At 39.6% G+C, this 18,193-nt stretch overlaps 1 protein-coding gene across 3 annotated transcripts in view; it reads left to right on the top strand.

Annotated features, from left to right (window-relative positions):
* The window catches only part of LOC149673876 (protein SERAC1), a 164,211-nt gene that overhangs the window by 44,750 nt on the left and 101,268 nt on the right, over positions 1-18,193 (top strand). The window lies entirely within an intron of this gene.

Genomic DNA, 18,193 nt, shown 5'->3' with positions numbered 1-18,193 from the left:
TCCTCTAAAGTTTGCAATTTAGGAGAATTTCTTATTCAAACTCGTATAATAAACTGCAATAACACTAATAAAAGAAGATAAGCCGTTAATTTCAACTTAATAACCATATTTAACGTGAAATTAATCGAAAACAACAGGTTTTTTGGGTAACTATAGATAACCTTTAACTGAAATAAGAAAATAAGATTAAACTACGCGAGTTCTTTCAGCCTAAACGTTTTCCTATTTAACACTAAAATTAATTACATTATCACTATAATGCATTTAATAGGCTCCAAATACAAAATTTTAGGGTTAGGAATGTGTCAAAATGTAACTTTTCCATTTAAATTTTAATATATCATTAACATAGTTCGTAAAATCACCAGCAACAATTTAATCTGGCAACATTCAATGCTGTTGGTCTGATCTCGACAATACTGTATGTGTATACAGTGTTACGAAACAAATATTTTTCTTCCATATTTCAAATACCGTCGTTTTTAAACTTCTTTCATAAATAATGTACAACCATAAGTCTATTATGTAAGGTCCCCATAATAGACTTATGGTACAACATTATATGGATATCAAAATCAATGTTATTGGATATAAGTTAAATGTAATTAACGATAATTAAGTACTTCTTTAAGCAATTAGAAATAGATCAACCCCAAATGTTTGACGGTAAAGCAAAAATAAAATTATTCAAATTTTAATTACATTAAGACTGAAGTGACAGATATTATAAAAAAACGTCTTGGTTTGGACCAAGGCCGAAAAAACAAACGATATGTGTGAGGTTTATCATTTGACTGAAGTTTCAGATATTGCAATTGTTTTAGTTATTTTTATCCATTTAATCCTTAATCAGTATTAAATTCAATCAACTGATTTTACTGTTAATCGATCCATTCCCTCTAAATTAATTGAAAAAATTACATATCTACGCTTTTTCAAGAACAATTACATTTTCCGAAAACATTTTATCATGAAATTAATTATTTTGAAGGGATTTCGTGTCGATGATTACTAACTTGAAAGCACATTGACGGTCATAGTTTTAATTAAGGCTGGCTTGACAAATTTTGAAGTTTGCAGCAAAAAAGTTTAAATCTGTAGTAAGTTTCTGAGAAGACTGATGTTCAAGAAATTATGATAAATAACTTATTTTGCTCAAACTTATTTATAAACTAATGTCGTCCTCATAAGACAAAGCATCAACGTTTATCGTGTGTGGTTTCTTTGAGTAGGTGGCACTCTGTAGCACACAAAAAATTTATTATTTTATTTTAATGTATGCGCTTTTGATGTAACTCCCCCCCCCCATTCCTTCATATTCCCAATATATACAGTTTTACGATCACCAGTGGTTCCAGTGTATGGGTCATCTGAGCCGTCGCAACACACTCAGCCAATATTATCATATAGTTCGAGACCTTTTCACATTAGTGAACGGTACATGACTCTCCGGACTTGCCCGCCAACATTAATAACCTAAAACTATAAAACATTCGTGTACATGAATGATTACGGTTGTGGCCTGACACTCGCTAGCGCCTGAAGGACCGATAACTCAGTGTAATCGGTGTACATTTGTAAGTGAGTGGACCATTTTGGAAATTACATACAGATAATTAAAACACAGGGGTGATACCACCATTGAGGTCTTCTCTCTCTCTTGCCTAGAAGCACCGCTATAGGCAGTGAGATTTGACTAGCCTCTTGCCTGTAGTGAACTTTGGCACAGTCTGGCGGTGACCCTTGGTGTGAGGGAGAATACCCCAATGGTGGCCTCGCCCCTGTGTGTTTTCCGAAATGGTCTTTATGCGTACTAAAAGGATTACACGTAATACGTAACCGGTGTACAATAGCGCCAACAATGTAGAAAGGGGTGGTGACGTTTCAAATGAAGACTGAATCATGACCAAGAAATTCTAAAGCACGGAGAGGGAAATTGCAGTGCAATCATTTCTTCATAGAGGCGACAATAGAAATGTAGCATTTCGTTATACGAAATTAAATGTATAAATTAGTGCAACACCCTTGTTTGGAATCCACTATTAAATATTTACATTTTCCTTTCGAATTATGTCAAAGTTCACCTGCTCTTTTAAGAAAGTCAGTAGAATATTTCAAATATTCTATATTGACACCTCAATACGTACTCCCTTCAAAATAATTAATTTCATGATAAAATGTTTTCGGAAAATGTAATTGTTCTTGAAAAAGCGTAGATATGTAATTTTTTCAATTAATTTAGAGGGAATGGATCGATTAACAGTAAAATCAGTTGATTGAATTTAATACTGATTAAGGATTAAATGGATAAAAATAACTAAAACAATTGCAATATCTGAAACTTCAGTCAAATGAGAAACCTCACACATATCGTTTGTTTTTTCGGCCTTGGTCCAAACCAAGACGTTTTTTTATAATGTTACTTATGATTTTAACACTGAACTATGTAGGCTCATAACTCTCGTTCTATTAGAGATACGGGGATCTCCTTTGGATACTCTTTGCTCCCCATACAAGGATACTTTAAACTTGAGGCTACCTCAATATCGTCGTCAACTTATTTTTTTGTCTCACTTATTGTTAGAGGGTTACTTTTGATTTTTGAAAATAAACTTTGCAGGCTCGTAACTCTGTTTCTACTAGAGATATGGGGATGTCATTTGAGTATGTTATAGTCCAATTTGTCCCCCATCCAACCATACTATAAACTTAGGGCTACGAAAATAGGGGCCAAGTAATTAAGCAAAAAGTAAACAAACAAACCCTCCATAGGAATTGCATTAGACCCAACTTTGCGGCCTCGTAACTCTGGGTCTAGTAGAGATACGGGGATGTAAATAATGTGACCTTGACACAAATGTTCGGATAATTATAAAGGTCTTTACATATCCCAAGCAAAAAAAAAAAAAAAAATCGCGGTTTCGAACCTGTAGACTTCCGGGAGTGAGGCGGATGTGATAACCACTGCACTACAGGTATGTTCTTATTTTTGATCGAAAATTCAGGCCAAATATTTATGCAAAACGTGAACAAACAAACCCCTCCATAGGAAATGCATTAGACCCAATTTTGCAGGCTCGTAACTGTGGGTCTAGTAGAGATACGGGGATGTCCTTTGAGTATGTTATAGTTAAATTTGTCCCCCATCTAACTATACTAAAGACTTTGGGCTGCGACAAACAGGGGCCAAGTAATTAAGCAAAACGTAAACAAACAAACCCTCCATAGGAATTGAATTAGACCCAACTTTGCCGCCTCGTAACTCTGGGTCTAATAGAGATACGGGGATGTCATTTGAGTATGTTATAGTCCAATTTGTCCCCCATCCAACCATACTATAAACTTAGGGCTACGAAAATAGGGGCCAAGTAATTAAGCAGAACGTAAACAAACAAACCCTCCATAGGAATTGCATTAGACCCAACTTTGCGGCCTCGTAACTCTGGGTCTAGTAGAGATACGGGGATGTAAATAATGTGACCTTGACACAAATCTTCGGATAATTATAAAGGTCTTTACATATCTAAAGCAAAAAAAAAAAAAAACTTCGCAGTTTCGAACCTGTAGACTTCCGGGAGTGAGGTGGATGTGATAACCACTGCACTGGATATGTTCTTATTTTCGATCGAAAATACAGGCCAAATATTTATGCAAAACGTGAACAAACAAACCCCTCCATAGGAAATGCATTAGACCCAATTTTGCAGGCTCGTAACTGTGGGTCTAGTAGAGATACGGGGATGTCCTTTGAGTATGTTATAGTTAAATTTGTCCCCCATCTAACTATACTAAAGACTTTGGGCTGCGACAAACAGGGGCCAAGTAATTAAGCAAAACGTAAACAAACAAACCCTCCATAGGAATTGAATTAGACCCAACTTTGCCGCCTCGTAACTCTGGGTCTAATAGAGATAAGGGGATGTCCTTTGAGTATGTTATAGTTCAATTTGTCCCCCATCCAACCATACTATAAACGTAATGCTACGACAAACAGGGGCCAATTAATTAAGCAGAACGTAAACAAACAAACCCTCCATAGGAATTGCATTAGACCCAACTTTGCGGCCTCGAAACTCTGGGTCTAGTAGAGATACGGGGATGTAAATAATGTGACCTTGACACAAATGTTCGGATAATTATAAAGGTCTTTTCATATCCCAAGCAAAAAAAAAAAAAAAATTCGCGGTTTCGAACCTGTAGAATTCCGGGAGTGAGGCGGATGCGATAACCACTGCACTACAGATATGTTCTTATTTTTGATCGAAAATACAGGCCAAATATTTATGCAAAACGTGAACAAACAAACCCCTCCATAGGAATTGAATTAGACCCAACTTTGCATCCTCGTAACTCTGGGTCTAGTAGAGATACGGGGATGTCCTTTGAGTATGTAATAGTTCAATTTGTCCCCCATCTAACTATACTAAAGACTTTGGGCTGCGACAAACAGGGGCCAAGTAATTAAGCAAAACGTAAACAAACAAACCCTCCATAGGAATTGAATTAGACTCAACTTTGCATCCTCGTAACTCTGGGTCTAGTAGAGATACGGGGATGTCCTTTGAGTATGTTGTAGTTCAATTTGTCCCCCATCCAACCATACTATAAACGTAATGCTACGACAAACAGGGGCCAAGTAATTAAGCAGAACGTAAACAAACAAACCCTCCATAGGAATTGCATTAGACCCAACTTTGCGGCCTCGTAACTCTGGGTCTAGTAGAGATACGGGGATGTAAATAATGTGACCTTGACACAAATGTTCGGATAATTATAAAGGTCTTTACATATCCCAAGCAAAAAAAAAAAAAAGTCGCGGTTTCGAACCTGTAGACTTCCGGGAGTGAGGCGGATGTGATAACCACTGCACTACAGATATGTTCTTATGTTTGATCGAAAATACAGGCCAAATATATAAGCAAAACGTGAACAAACAAACCCCTCCATAGGAAATGCATTAGACCCAATTTTGCAGGCTCGTAACTGTGGGTCTAGTAGAGATACGGGGATGTCCTTTGAGTATGTTATAGTTAAATTTGTCCCCCATCTAACTATACTAAAGACTTTGGGCTGCGACAAACAGGGGCCAAGTAATTAAGCAAAACGTAAACAAACAAACCCTCCATAGGAATTGAATTAGACCCAACTTTGCAGCCTCGTAACTCTGGGTCTAGTAGAGATACGGGGATGTCCTTTGAGTATGTTATAGTTCAATTTGTCCCCCATCCAACCATACTATAAACGTAATGCTACGACAAACAGGGGCCAAGTAATTAAGCAGAACGTAAACAAACAAACCCTCCATAGGAATTGAATTAGACCCATCTTTGCATCCTCGTAACTCTGGGTCTAGTAGAGATACGGGGATGTCCTTTGAGTATGTTATAGTTCAAGTTGTCCCCCATCCAACCATACTATAAACGTAATGCTACGACAAACAGGGGCCAAGTAATTAAGCAGAACGTAAACAAACAAACCCTCCATAGGAATTGCATTAGACCCAACTTTGCGGCCTCGTAACTCTGGGTCTAGTAGAGATACGGGGATGTAAATAATGTGACCTTGACACAAATGTTCGGATAATTATAAAGGTCTTTTCATATCCCAAGCAAAAAAAAAAAAAATTCGCGGTTTCGAACCTGTAGAATTCCGGGAGTGAGGCGGATGCGATAACCACTGCACTACAGATATGTTCTTATTTTTGATCGAAAATACAGGCCAAATATTTATGCAAAACGTGAACAAACAAACCCCTCCATAGGAATTGAATTAGACCCAACTTTGCATCCTCGTAACTCTGGGTCTAGTAGAGATACGGGGATGTCCTTTGAGTATGTAATAGTTCAATTTGTCCCCCATCTAACTATACTAAAGACTTTGGGCTGCGACAAACAGGGGCCAAGTAATTAAGCAAAACGTAAACAAACAAACCCTCCATAGGAATTGAATTAGACCCAACTTTGCATCCTCGTAACTCTGGGTCTAGTAGAGATACGGGGATGTCCTTTGAGTATGTTATAGTTCAATTTGTCCCCCATCTAACTATACTAAAGACTTTGGGCTGCGACAAACAGGGGCCAAGTAATTAAGCAAAACGTAAACAAACAAACCCTCCATAGGAATTGAATTAGACCCAACTTTGCATCCTCGTAACTCTGGGTCTAGTAGAGATACGGGGATGTCCTTTGAGTATGTTGTAGTTCAATTTGTCCCCCATCCAACCATACTATAAACGTAATGCTACGACAAACAGGGGCCAAGTAATTAAGCAGAACGTAAACAAACAAACCCTCCATAGGAATTGCATTAGACCCAACTTTGCGGCCTCGTAACTCTGGGTCTAGTAGAGATACGGGGATGTAAATAATGTGACCTTGACACAAATGTTCGGATAATTATAAAGGTCTTTACATATCCCAAGCAAAAAAAAAAAAAAAAAAAGCGGTTTCGAACCTCTAGACTTCCGGGAGTGAGGCGGATGTGATAACCACTGCACTACAGATATGTTCTTATGTTTGATCGAAAATACAGGCCAAATATATAAGCAAAACGTGAACAAACAAACCCCTCCATAGGAAATGCATTAGACCCAATTTTGCAGGCTCGTAACTGTGGGTCTAGTAGAGATACGGGGATGTCCTTTGAGTATGTTATAGTTAAATTTGTCCCCCATCTAACTATACTAAAGACTTTGGGCTGCGACAAACAGGGGCCAAGTAATTAAGCAAAACGTAAACAAACAAACCCTCCATAGGAATTGAATTAGACCCAACTTTGCATCCTCGTAACTCTGGGTCTAGTAGAGATACGGGGATGTCCTTTGAGTATGTTGTAGTTCAATTTGTCCCCCATCCAACCATACTATAAACGTAATGCTACGACAAACAGGGGCCAAGTAATTAAGCAGAACGTAAACAAACAAACCCTCCATAGGAATTGCATTAGACCCAACTTTGCGGCCTCGTAACTCTGGGTCTAGTAGAGATACGGGGATGTAAATAATGTGACCTTGACACAAATGTTCGGATAATTATAAAGGTCTTTACATATCCCAAGCAAAAAAAAAAAAAAAAAAGCGGTTTCGAACCTCTAGACTTCCGGGAGTGAGGCGGATGTGATAACCACTGCACTACAGATATGTTCTTATGTTTGATCGAAAATACAGGCCAAATATATAAGCAAAACGTGAACAAACAAACCCCTCCATAGGAAATGCATTAGACCCAATTTTGCAGGCTCGTAACTGTGGGTCTAGTAGAGATACGGGGATGTCCTTTGAGTATGTTATAGTTAAATTTGTCCCCCATCTAACTATACTAAAGACTTTGGGCTGCGACAAACAGGGGCCAAGTAATTAAGCAAAACGTAAACAAACAAACCCTCCATAGGAATTGAATTAGACCCAACTTTGCAGCCTCGTAACTCTGGGTCTAGTAGAGATACGGGGATGTCCTTTGAGTATGTTATAGTTCAATTTGTCCCCCATCCAACCATACTATAAACGTAATGCTACGACAAACAGGGGCCAAGTAATTAAGCAGAACGTAAACAAACAAACCCTCCATAGGAATTGAATTAGACCCATCTTTGCATCCTCGTAACTCTGGGTCTAGTAGAGATACGGGGATGTCCTTTGAGTATGTTATAGTTCAAGTTGTCCCCCATCCAACCATACTATAAACGTAATGCTACGACAAACAGGGGCCAAGTAATTAAGCAGAACGTAAACAAACAAACCCTCCATAGGAATTGCATTAGACCCAACTTTGCGGCCTCGTAACTCTGGGTCTAGTAGAGATACGGGGATGTAAATAATGTGACCTTGACACAAATGTTCGGATAATTATAAAGGTCTTTTCATATCCCAAGCAAAAAAAAAAAAAATCGCGGTATCGAACCTGTAGACTTCCGGGAGTGAGGCGGATGTGATAACCACTGCACTACAGATATGTTCTTATGTTTGATCGAAAATACAGGCCAAATATATAAGCAAAACGTGAACAAACAAACCCCTCCATAGGAAATGCATTAGACCCAATTTTGCAGGCTCGTAACTGTGGGTCTAGTAGAGATACGGGGATGTCCTTTGAGTATGTTATAGTTAAATTTGTCCCCCATCTAACTATACTAAAGACTTTGGGCTGCGACAAACAGGGGCCAAGTAATTAAGCAAAACGTAAACAAACAATCCCTCCATAGGAATTGAATTAGACCCAACTTTGCAGCCTCGTAACTCTGGGTCTAGTAGAGATACGGGGATGTCCTTTGAGTATGTTATAGTTCAATTTGTCCCCCATCCAACCATACTATAAACGTAATGCTACGACAAACAGGGTCCAAGTAATTAAGCAGAACGTAAACAAACAAACCCTCCATAGGAATTGCATTAGACCCAACTTTGAGGCCTCGTAACTCTGGGTCTAGTAGAGATACGGGGATGTCCTTTGAGTATGTTGTAGTTCAATTTGTCCCCCATCCAACCATACTATAAACGTAATGCTACGACAAACAGGGGCCAAGTAATTAAGCAGAACGTAAACAAACAAACCCTCCATAGGAATTGCATTAGACCCAACTTTGCGGCCTCGTAACTCTGGGTCTAGTAGAGATACGGGGATGTAAATAATGTGACCTTGACACAAATGTTCGGATAATTATAAAGGTCTTTTCATATCCCAAGCAAAAAAAAAAAAAAAAATTCGCGGTTTCGAACCTGTAGAATTCCGGGAGTGAGGCGGATGCGATAACCACTGCACTACAGATATGTTCTTATTTTTGATCGAAAATACAGGCCAAATATTTATGCAAAACGTGAACAAACAAACCCCTCCATAGGAATTGAATTAGACCCAACTTTGCATCCTCGTAACTCTGGGTCTAGTAGAGATACGGGGATGTCCTTTGAGTATGTAATAGTTCAATTTGTCCCCCATCTAACTATACTAAAGACTTTGGGCTGCGACAAACAGGGGCCAAGTAATTAAGCAAAACGTAAACAAACAAACCCTCCATAGGAATTGAATTAGACTCAACTTTGCATCCTCGTAACTCTGGGTCTAGTAGAGATACGGGGATGTCCTTTGAGTATGTTGTAGTTCAATTTGTCCCCCATCCAACCATACTATAAACGTAATGCTACGACAAACATTGGCCAAGTAATTAAGCAGAACGTAAACAAACAAACCCTCCATAGGAATTGCATTAGACCCAACTTTGCGGCCTCGTAACTCTGGGTCTAGTAGAGATACGGGGATGTAAATAATGTGACCTTGACACAAATGTTCGGATAATTATAAAGGTCTTTACATATCCCAAGCAAAAAAAAAAAAAGTCGCGGTTTCGAACCTGTAGACTTCCGGGAGTGAGGCGGATGTGATAACCACTGCACTACAGATATGTTCTTATGTTTGATCGAAAATACAGGCCAAATATATAAGCAAAACGTGAACAAACAAACCCCTCCATAGGAAATGCATTAGACCCAATTTTGCAGGCTCGTAACTGTGGGTCTAGTAGAGATACGGGGATGTCCTTTGAGTATGTTATAGTTAAATTTGTCCCCCATCTAACTATACTAAAGACTTTGGGCTGCGACAAACAGGGGCCAAGTAATTAAGCAAAACGTAAACAAACAAACCCTCCATAGGAATTGAATTAGACCCAACTTTGCAGCCTCGTAACTCTGGGTCTAGTAGAGATACGGGGATGTCCTTTGAGTATGTTATAGTTCAATTTGTCCCCCATCCAACCATACTATAAACGTAATGCTACGACAAACAGGGGCCAAGTAATTAAGCAGAACGTAAACAAACAAACCCTCCATAGGAATTGAATTAGACCCATCTTTGCATCCTCGTAACTCTGGGTCTAGTAGAGATACGGGGATGTCCTTTGAGTATGTTATAGTTCAAGTTGTCCCCCATCCAACCATACTATAAACGTAATGCTACGACAAACAGGGGCCAAGTAATTAAGCAGAACGTAAACAAACAAACCCTCCATAGGAATTGCATTAGACCCAACTTTGCGGCCTCGTAACTCTGGGTCTAGTAGAGATACGGGGATGTAAATAATGTGACCTTGACACAAATGTTCGGATAATTATAAAGGTCTTTTCATATCCCAAGCAAAAAAAAAAAAAATTCGCGGTTTCGAACCTGTAGAATTCCGGGAGTGAGGCGGATGCGATAACCACTGCACTACAGATATGTTCTTATTTTTGATCGAAAATACAGGCCAAATATTTATGCAAAACGTGAACAAACAAACCCCTCCATAGGAATTGAATTAGACCCAACTTTGCATCCTCGTAACTCTGGGTCTAGTAGAGATACGGGGATGTCCTTTGAGTATGTAATAGTTCAATTTGTCCCCCATCTAACTATACTAAAGACTTTGGGCTGCGACAAACAGGGGCCAAGTAATTAAGCAAAACGTAAACAAACAAACCCTCCATAGGAATTGAATTAGACCCAACTTTGCATCCTCGTAACTCTGGGTCTAGTAGAGATACGGGGATGTCCTTTGAGTATGTTATAGTTCAATTTGTCCCCCATCTAACTATACTAAAGACTTTGGGCTGCGACAAACAGGGGCCAAGTAATTAAGCAAAACGTAAACAAACAAACCCTCCATAGGAATTGAATTAGACCCAACTTTGCATCCTCGTAACTCTGGGTCTAGTAGAGATACGGGGATGTCCTTTGAGTATGTTGTAGTTCAATTTGTCCCCCATCCAACCATACTATAAACGTAATGCTACGACAAACAGGGGCCAAGTAATTAAGCAGAACGTAAACAAACAAACCCTCCATAGGAATTGCATTAGACCCAACTTTGCGGCCTCGTAACTCTGGGTCTAGTAGAGATACGGGGATGTAAATAATGTGACCTTGACACAAATGTTCGGATAATTATAAAGGTCTTTACATATCCCAAGCAAAAAAAAAAAAAAACTTCGCAGTTTCGAACCTGTAGACTTCCGGGAGTGAGGCGGATGTGATAACCACTGCACTACAGATATGTTCTTATGTTTGATCGAAAATACAGGCCAAATATATAAGCAAAACGTGAACAAACAAACCCCTCCATAGGAAATGCATTAGACCCAATTTTGCAGGCTCGTAACTGTGGGTCTAGTAGAGATACGGGGATGTCCTTTGAGTATGTTATAGTTAAATTTGTCCCCCGTCTAACTATACTAAAGACTTTGGGCTGCGACAAACAGGGGCCAAGTAATTAAGCAAAACGTAAACAAACAAACCCTGCATAGGAATTGAATTAGACCCAACTTTGCATCCTCGTAACTCTGGGTCTAGTAGAGATACGGGGATGTCCTTTGAGTATGTTATAGTTCAAGTTGTCCCCCATCCAACCATACTATAAACGTAATGCTACGACAAACAGGGGCCAAGTAATTAAGCAGAACGTAAACAAACAAACCCTCCATAGGAATTTCATTAGACCCAACTTTGCGGCCTCGTAACTCTGGGTCTAGTAGAGATACGGGGATGTAAATAATGTGACCTTGACACAAATGTTCGGATAATTATAAAGGTCTTTTCATATCCCAAGCAAAAAAAAAATTCGCGGTTTCGAACCTGTAGACTTCCGGGAGTGAGGCGGATGTGATAACCACTGCACTACAGATATGTTCTCATTTTTGATCGAAAATACAGGCCAAATATTTATGCAAAACGTGAACAAACAAACCCCTCCATAGGAAATGCATTAGACCCAATTTTGCAGGCTCGTAACTGTGGGTCTAGTAGAGATACGGGGATGTCCTTTGAGTATGTTATAGTTAAATTTGTCCCCCATCTAACTATACTAAAGACTTTGGGCTGCGACAAACAGGGGCCAAGTAATTAAGCAAAACGTAAACAAACAAACCCTCCATAGGAATTGAATTAGACCCAACTTTGCATCCTCGTAACTCTGGGTCTAGTAGAGATACGGGGATGTCCTTTGAGTATGTTGTAGTTCAATTTGTCCCCCATCCAACCATACTATAAACGTAATGCTACGACAAACAGGGGCCAAGTAATTAAGCAGAACGTAAACAAACAAACCCTCCATAGGAATTGCATTAGACCCAACTTTGCGGCCTCGTAACTCTGGGTCTAGTAGAGATACGGGGATGTAAATAATGTGACCTTGACACAAATGTTCGGATAATTATAAAGGTCTTTACATATCCCAAGAAAAAAAAAAAAACTTCGCAGTTTCGAACCTGTAGACTTCCGGGAGTGAGGCGGATGTGATAACCACTGCACTACAGACATGTTCTTATTTTTGATCGAAAATACAGGCCAAATATTTAAGCAAAACGTGAACAAACAAACCCCTCCATAGGAAATGCATTAGACCCAATTTTGCAGGCTCGTAACTGTGGGTCTAGTAGAGATACGGGGATGTCCTTTGAGTATGTTATAGTTAAATTTGTCCCCCATCTAACTATACTAAAGACTTTGGGCTGCGACAAACAGGGGCCAAGTAATTAAGCAAAACGTAAACAAACAAACCCTCCATAGGAATTGAATTAGACCCAACTTTGCATCCTCGTAACTCTGGGTCTATTAGAGATACGGGGATGTCCTTTGAGTATGTTATAGTTCAATTTGTCCCCCATCTAACTATACTAAAGACTTTGGGCTGCGACAAACAGGGGCCAAGTAATTAAGCAAAACGTAAACAAACAAACCCTCCATAGGAATTGAATTAGACCCAACTTTGCATCCTCGTAACTCTGGGTCTAGTAGAGATACGGGGATGTCCTTTGAGTATGTTGTAGTTCAATTTGTCCCCCATCCAACCATACTATAAACGTAATGCTACGACAAACAGGGGCCAAGTAATTAAGCAGAACGTAAACAAACAAACCCTCCATAGGAATTGCATTAGACCCAACTTTGCGGCCTCGTAACTCTGGGTCTAGTAGAGATACGGGGATGTAAATAATGTGACCTTGACACAAATGTTCGGATAATTACTAATTCCGATGGACGGGGTTGTTTGTTTACGTTTTGCTTAATTCCTCGACCCCTGTTTGTCGTAGCCCTAAGTTTTTAGTATGGTTAGATGGGGGACAAATTGGACTATAACATACTCAAAGGACATCCCCGTACCTCTAGTAGAAACAGAGTTACGAGCCTGCAAAGTATATTTTCATAAATCATAAGTAACATAATAACAATAAGTGAGACAAAAAATAAGTTGACGACGATATTGAGGTAGCACGTGGGTGCGGAGAAATTCTTTTATGCTCGTTTGTTTAAATTGACAACTAAATTAGCTCAAAGAGAGTTCAGAGATCGGTATCCCAATTGGGGTCAGTACTTCATGAGGTCGGTATCCCAATTGGGGTCGGTACCGCAAGAGGTCGGTATCCCAATTGGGGTCGGTACCTCAAGAGGTCGGTATCCCAATTGGGGTCGGTACCTCAAGAGGTCCGTATCCCAATTGGGGTCAGTACCTCAATAGTTCGGTATCCCAATTGGGGTCAGTACCTCATGAGGTCGGTATCCCAAATGGGGTCAGTACCTTTTTTGGTGGTCTCATCCGCCCCAAATCCGGAGAGGCCCGGGTTCGATACCGCGTAGGTGCGCCGAAGTTTTTTAAGTTTTCTAGTTCAAATTGACAACTAAATTAGCTCAAATAGCGTTCAGCAGCGTGTTTCATGGCGCTGTTGGTAGCGCCATTGAATGACAGTGACAGAAAGATCAATCGTCGAAGATGGTCATTACCCAATGAAGTCTTGTCTAATTAAGATAGTGCTCACACACAGAAGTTATTTTTTTATAGTTAGTTTTTAATTCACATAAGATTTAGTCAAACGATGCCTTCATGTATATGTATCTGCTGTGTAGTGGTTATCTCACCGGCTTCACAAGCGAAAGGCCCCGGGTTCGAGACCACGTGGGTGCGGAGAAATTTTTTTATGTTCGTTTGTTTAAATTCAAAGCGCTAATAGAGTAATGATGAGGGGACTATTTATCGCGTATGTGATTCGGTTTTTAGTAGCCTTAATTGCTATAATAAATGTTAAGGGATGTTGGGAAGAATCATGTTACAATTACCCCGACTTTGTGGTGGTACACTTCTTTCGTAGGGAAGTATTATATACTTCTGATATATATGCATTTTTTTCATTTGTTTCTTTTCTCCTGGTTTCGCTTTTTGCCTTCCAACCAACCCATCTCTCGATATTAATATTCAGACGTTTTCAATTTTATTTTTACCCCCCCCCCCCTTTCTTTGGTAAAGGGTGTAACCAGCCTGAGTTTACTATGCGAAAGAGAAGAGTCGCATAGCGCTTTTATGATTTGTAACAGTATGAATGGACTTTAATCCTTTTTAAGGGATCAAAAAAACTCGAGGTCCTAAGTCTTTGTAATTTATTCAAAAATGTAATATAATAACGTGGTATAACTAGAATCAATCAAGGTTATTAACTTCTATGAAATCACTGGGAGAGGATTTAAATTAGGATCTGTATTTTTGTTTATGGTATATCAAGGTCATCCGAAATTAATTAATATTTCAAAGGGATTATGTGTTATCTCCGCTAAACTCACTTCATTTAATATCTAATTTAGTTGCCAATAATTATTTACGTCTTTGCCGGCCTTCTTTGGAAAAATTGTAGGTTTTTCTTTTACTTCAATTTATGCACTTCAAGTCCTTTATTCCACTATATTGTAGTCTAAGTTTGGGATTGAAATATCAAAATGCAAGGGCTTGAAAAAAAGGTTTCTAATACCTCCCTTAGCTACTGGAGTTTTTTTTGTAAAGGATAAATTTGGGTGTAAGGTGTTCGTTTCTCGTTTTCGCCACCGAGTGGCGCATTGTTTGAGGGGGCTCCTGGGGCAGACGCCCATCTATGGTACGGTACGGTCTCGCGCCGCTCTCGCGCTCCAGATCTGGGAAAACCGTCGGCTGGCGCGAGAAAGCAACAGCTTGCAAACTCCGAGCTCGAGCTGCATCATGGGAGCCGCTTCGGAACTAAGGGAAAAGAGGCAGTCTTGGAAGAGGAGGACAGGGGGTTGGAACTGTTATAATCTTATAGATGCAAAATGCGCGATATTGGATAGAAATCCATCATGGAAATTAGAAAAATCTACATCCCTGACTCTCTCTCCTTCCTCTCTTCCTCTAACCTCTCTCTCTCTCTCTCTCTCTTTCGTATATTTGCTATTTGACAAGGTTCGTACGGAACCTGGATAACCTGTCCTGGAAAAGGCATGGATTTGGAAAATGGTGGAAGAGTCAGGGATTTGGAAAATGGTGGAAGAGTCAGGGATTTGGAAAATGGTGGAAGAGTCAGGGATTTGGAAATTCGTGGAAAATTCAGGGATTTGGAAATTGGTGGAAATGTCAGGGATTTGGAAATTGGTGGAAATGTCAGGGATTTGGAAAATGGTGGAAGAGTCAGGGATTTGGAAAATGGTGGAAATGTCAGGGATTTGGAATATGGTGGAAATGTCAGGGATTTGGAATATGGTGGAAATGTCAGGGATTTGGAAAATGGTGAAAGAGTCAGGGATTTGGAAAATGGTGGAAGAGTCAGGGATTTGGAATATGGTGGAAATGTCAGGGATTTGGAAAATGATGGAAAAATCTGGGATTTGGAATATGGTAGAAATATCAGGGATTTGGAATATGGTAGAAATATCAGGGATTTGGAAATTGGTGGAAATGTCAGGCATTTGGAAATTGGTGGAAATGTCAGGGATTTGGAAAATGGTGGAAAAGTCCAGGGATTTGGTAAATAGTGGAAAAGTCAGGGATTTGGAAAATGGTGGAATAGTCAGGGATTTAAATTAATTCCCTAAAATTTCAGGGACAAGTCAGGGATTTCGTTTGATATATCAAACCATGCTTTGAGAAAAGCTAAATATGGGTCAGGTGTGATGAATTGAACTTAAAATTATCAGGGATATTGGTAAATTTGGTTTGGGATAAGCTGGAAAAGTCAGGGATTTTCTATATATAATAATTTCGTCCGAACCCTGTTTGAGAAGAATCGTATAAGCTGCTATATACTAATTTGGGGGGCCCCTAACTGTTTTGAAAGGGGGGGGGTAGGGCTAGATTATTAATTATGATTATATGGAAGAAAATAACCCTTTGGAAAAATATAGTTAAGTTAAATCGTGTTGATGAAATATTAATATAAATTAATTAAATTTTTAATATCCTTCGTTGATTAGAAAAAATGGGTATCAGTTTCGTAACTATTTACTTATTTTCCACGCATTTCCTCCCAATATTAAATTTTAATTCTCTAATAATAAATTATGCAAATTGTTTTTCTATTTTTCCATTTACTTTACCGTATGAGAGGACAGTGGCAAGCTTCTTTTTTCCCTATATGCATGCCCCCTTCCCACTTTTAGCCCCTGAATAGCGTCGGCGGCAGCTCCTAACCACATCGAATGGCCTGCCTTGTTACCGATTAATTAGTTTAACACGAGTATCCCCCCCCCTTTCTCGCTCTCCATTTTCTTGCCTTTTTCCTTCCCATCGTTCTCTCTCGGCTCGCCTTTTAATATCATACGGAAGGGGGGAAGCTCCCCCCGACGGTACGGTATAACCCTCTTTCCTTCTTCTTGTCCCCCCCCCCTTGTGGGGCTAGACTGCCCAGAAGCACCTATTATTCAAGGCACTTCATGCCAACTTCCCAACCCCATCCCCCCTTTGCGCGTTTTTACTACCCCCCTCTATCTTTATGGAGGAATATCCCCACAATCTCTAGCTTTTATGCTTTGGCTTCTATGTCTGTACCTTTAAGGGCTTAGTTCGCATTGTTTTTTGGATGTATGATATTAAAATTGTTTGTACGATTAAGCTAGCAAGTTTATCCTTGTGTAAAGAGAAGTAAAATGAGTGAAATATGATGAACCTGATTTTATTAGGAAAATTAAAAAATTGAATAGATGAGAAGTAAAAGCTGGAAATTTAATTTAAATTTCTTATAGTAAAGTTGTTAGCTTCTACTCCTCTTATTTTTACCGTCTTTGTTGCCATTTGAAGTTCGTTTAATCACGTGAAACGAAATATGGTGTTGGACTATCTATCCCGTTTCGTATCCAGTCCTTCATACACTACTTACTCCTAGTTGATACTAAATTTTCAGTGTAATTTGGTCTGTTTACACACATGGAGGATTCATACCATTTACACCAGCTGGCTGGGATACCTGGAGGACAAAAACCCGTCTGCTTTTGTCGTCCAGGTACCCTGACCTTCTGGTGTAAATGATATGAGTCCTTCATGTGTTTAAACTATCCATAGACCATTTCATTTAAATACTTGCCCTCTTGCACACTACATCCGGAAAACTGTAGCCGATTAGCACTGCCTCTAGCGGAGCTTATTAGCACCAGAGAAATAACCCAAGAAGGTTTAGCCGGTGTTTGCCTCTCTTCTGGCCCTGTGGCGCACAACTCGGTTTCCATCCAAAACTGGAATTGCAATGAAAGCATTCCGATTTAAATGGAATATTTTAAGAATAATTAAGATATAAATGGGAACGGAGCTCAAATCATATTGTGTGAGCAAAACTCAATAGCGGTAATAGAATACACAGTACGGCCTGGCTAGATCCCGAGAGACCCTTGGAAAAACGGGAGAACGCGCCCGGAGCTCGGATGGAGATGGCGGAATATAGGGATGAAGACTCGGGTTGTGTGCAGGGTGTAGGTGGGAGGTGAGATGAGAGAGAGCGGGATTTAGACGCCTAATTAATTTCCACCACTCTAGCTCCTTCATGGGCTTACAATACAACGCGATGAAGTTAAAGTCCGTCTACCAACCAACCATCTTTCCTCTCCTCTCCTCTCCATCCTCCATCATCCCTCCTCCCACTACTTCCGCATTTACTCCCTCGTGCAAAAGCCCGCGCTAAACTAAATCGATCCAAACCCAAAATCCAAGATGGCCACCAGCGCCAGAGACACAAGAAATTAGGGGGTCGTAGATAAATGCGTATGTAGCTCGCTTATAGATTTCATCCTTAAATAAGCACATGTAATGAGTCCGTATAATATAATGGCCGTTACCTAAAAAAAATTATTTATAAAAAGTTAAAATATATCGTCTGATACAGAATCGTCTGCATTTCCATAGTAGCTTCTTATTGGTTTTGTCGTGGGTATCACTTTCTATCAGGTTTATTCGCTGACCAAATCAG

This window comes from Phalangium opilio, unplaced genomic scaffold (assembly GCF_054372755.1).
Source record: "Phalangium opilio isolate 3A_F unplaced genomic scaffold, DU_Popi_V2 ptg000048l_1, whole genome shotgun sequence".
NCBI classification, from domain to species: Eukaryota; Metazoa; Arthropoda; class Arachnida; order Opiliones; family Phalangiidae; genus Phalangium; species Phalangium opilio.
Note: the sequence above shows the minus strand (reverse complement) of the source record. Positions and strands in the feature narration are given on the sequence as shown.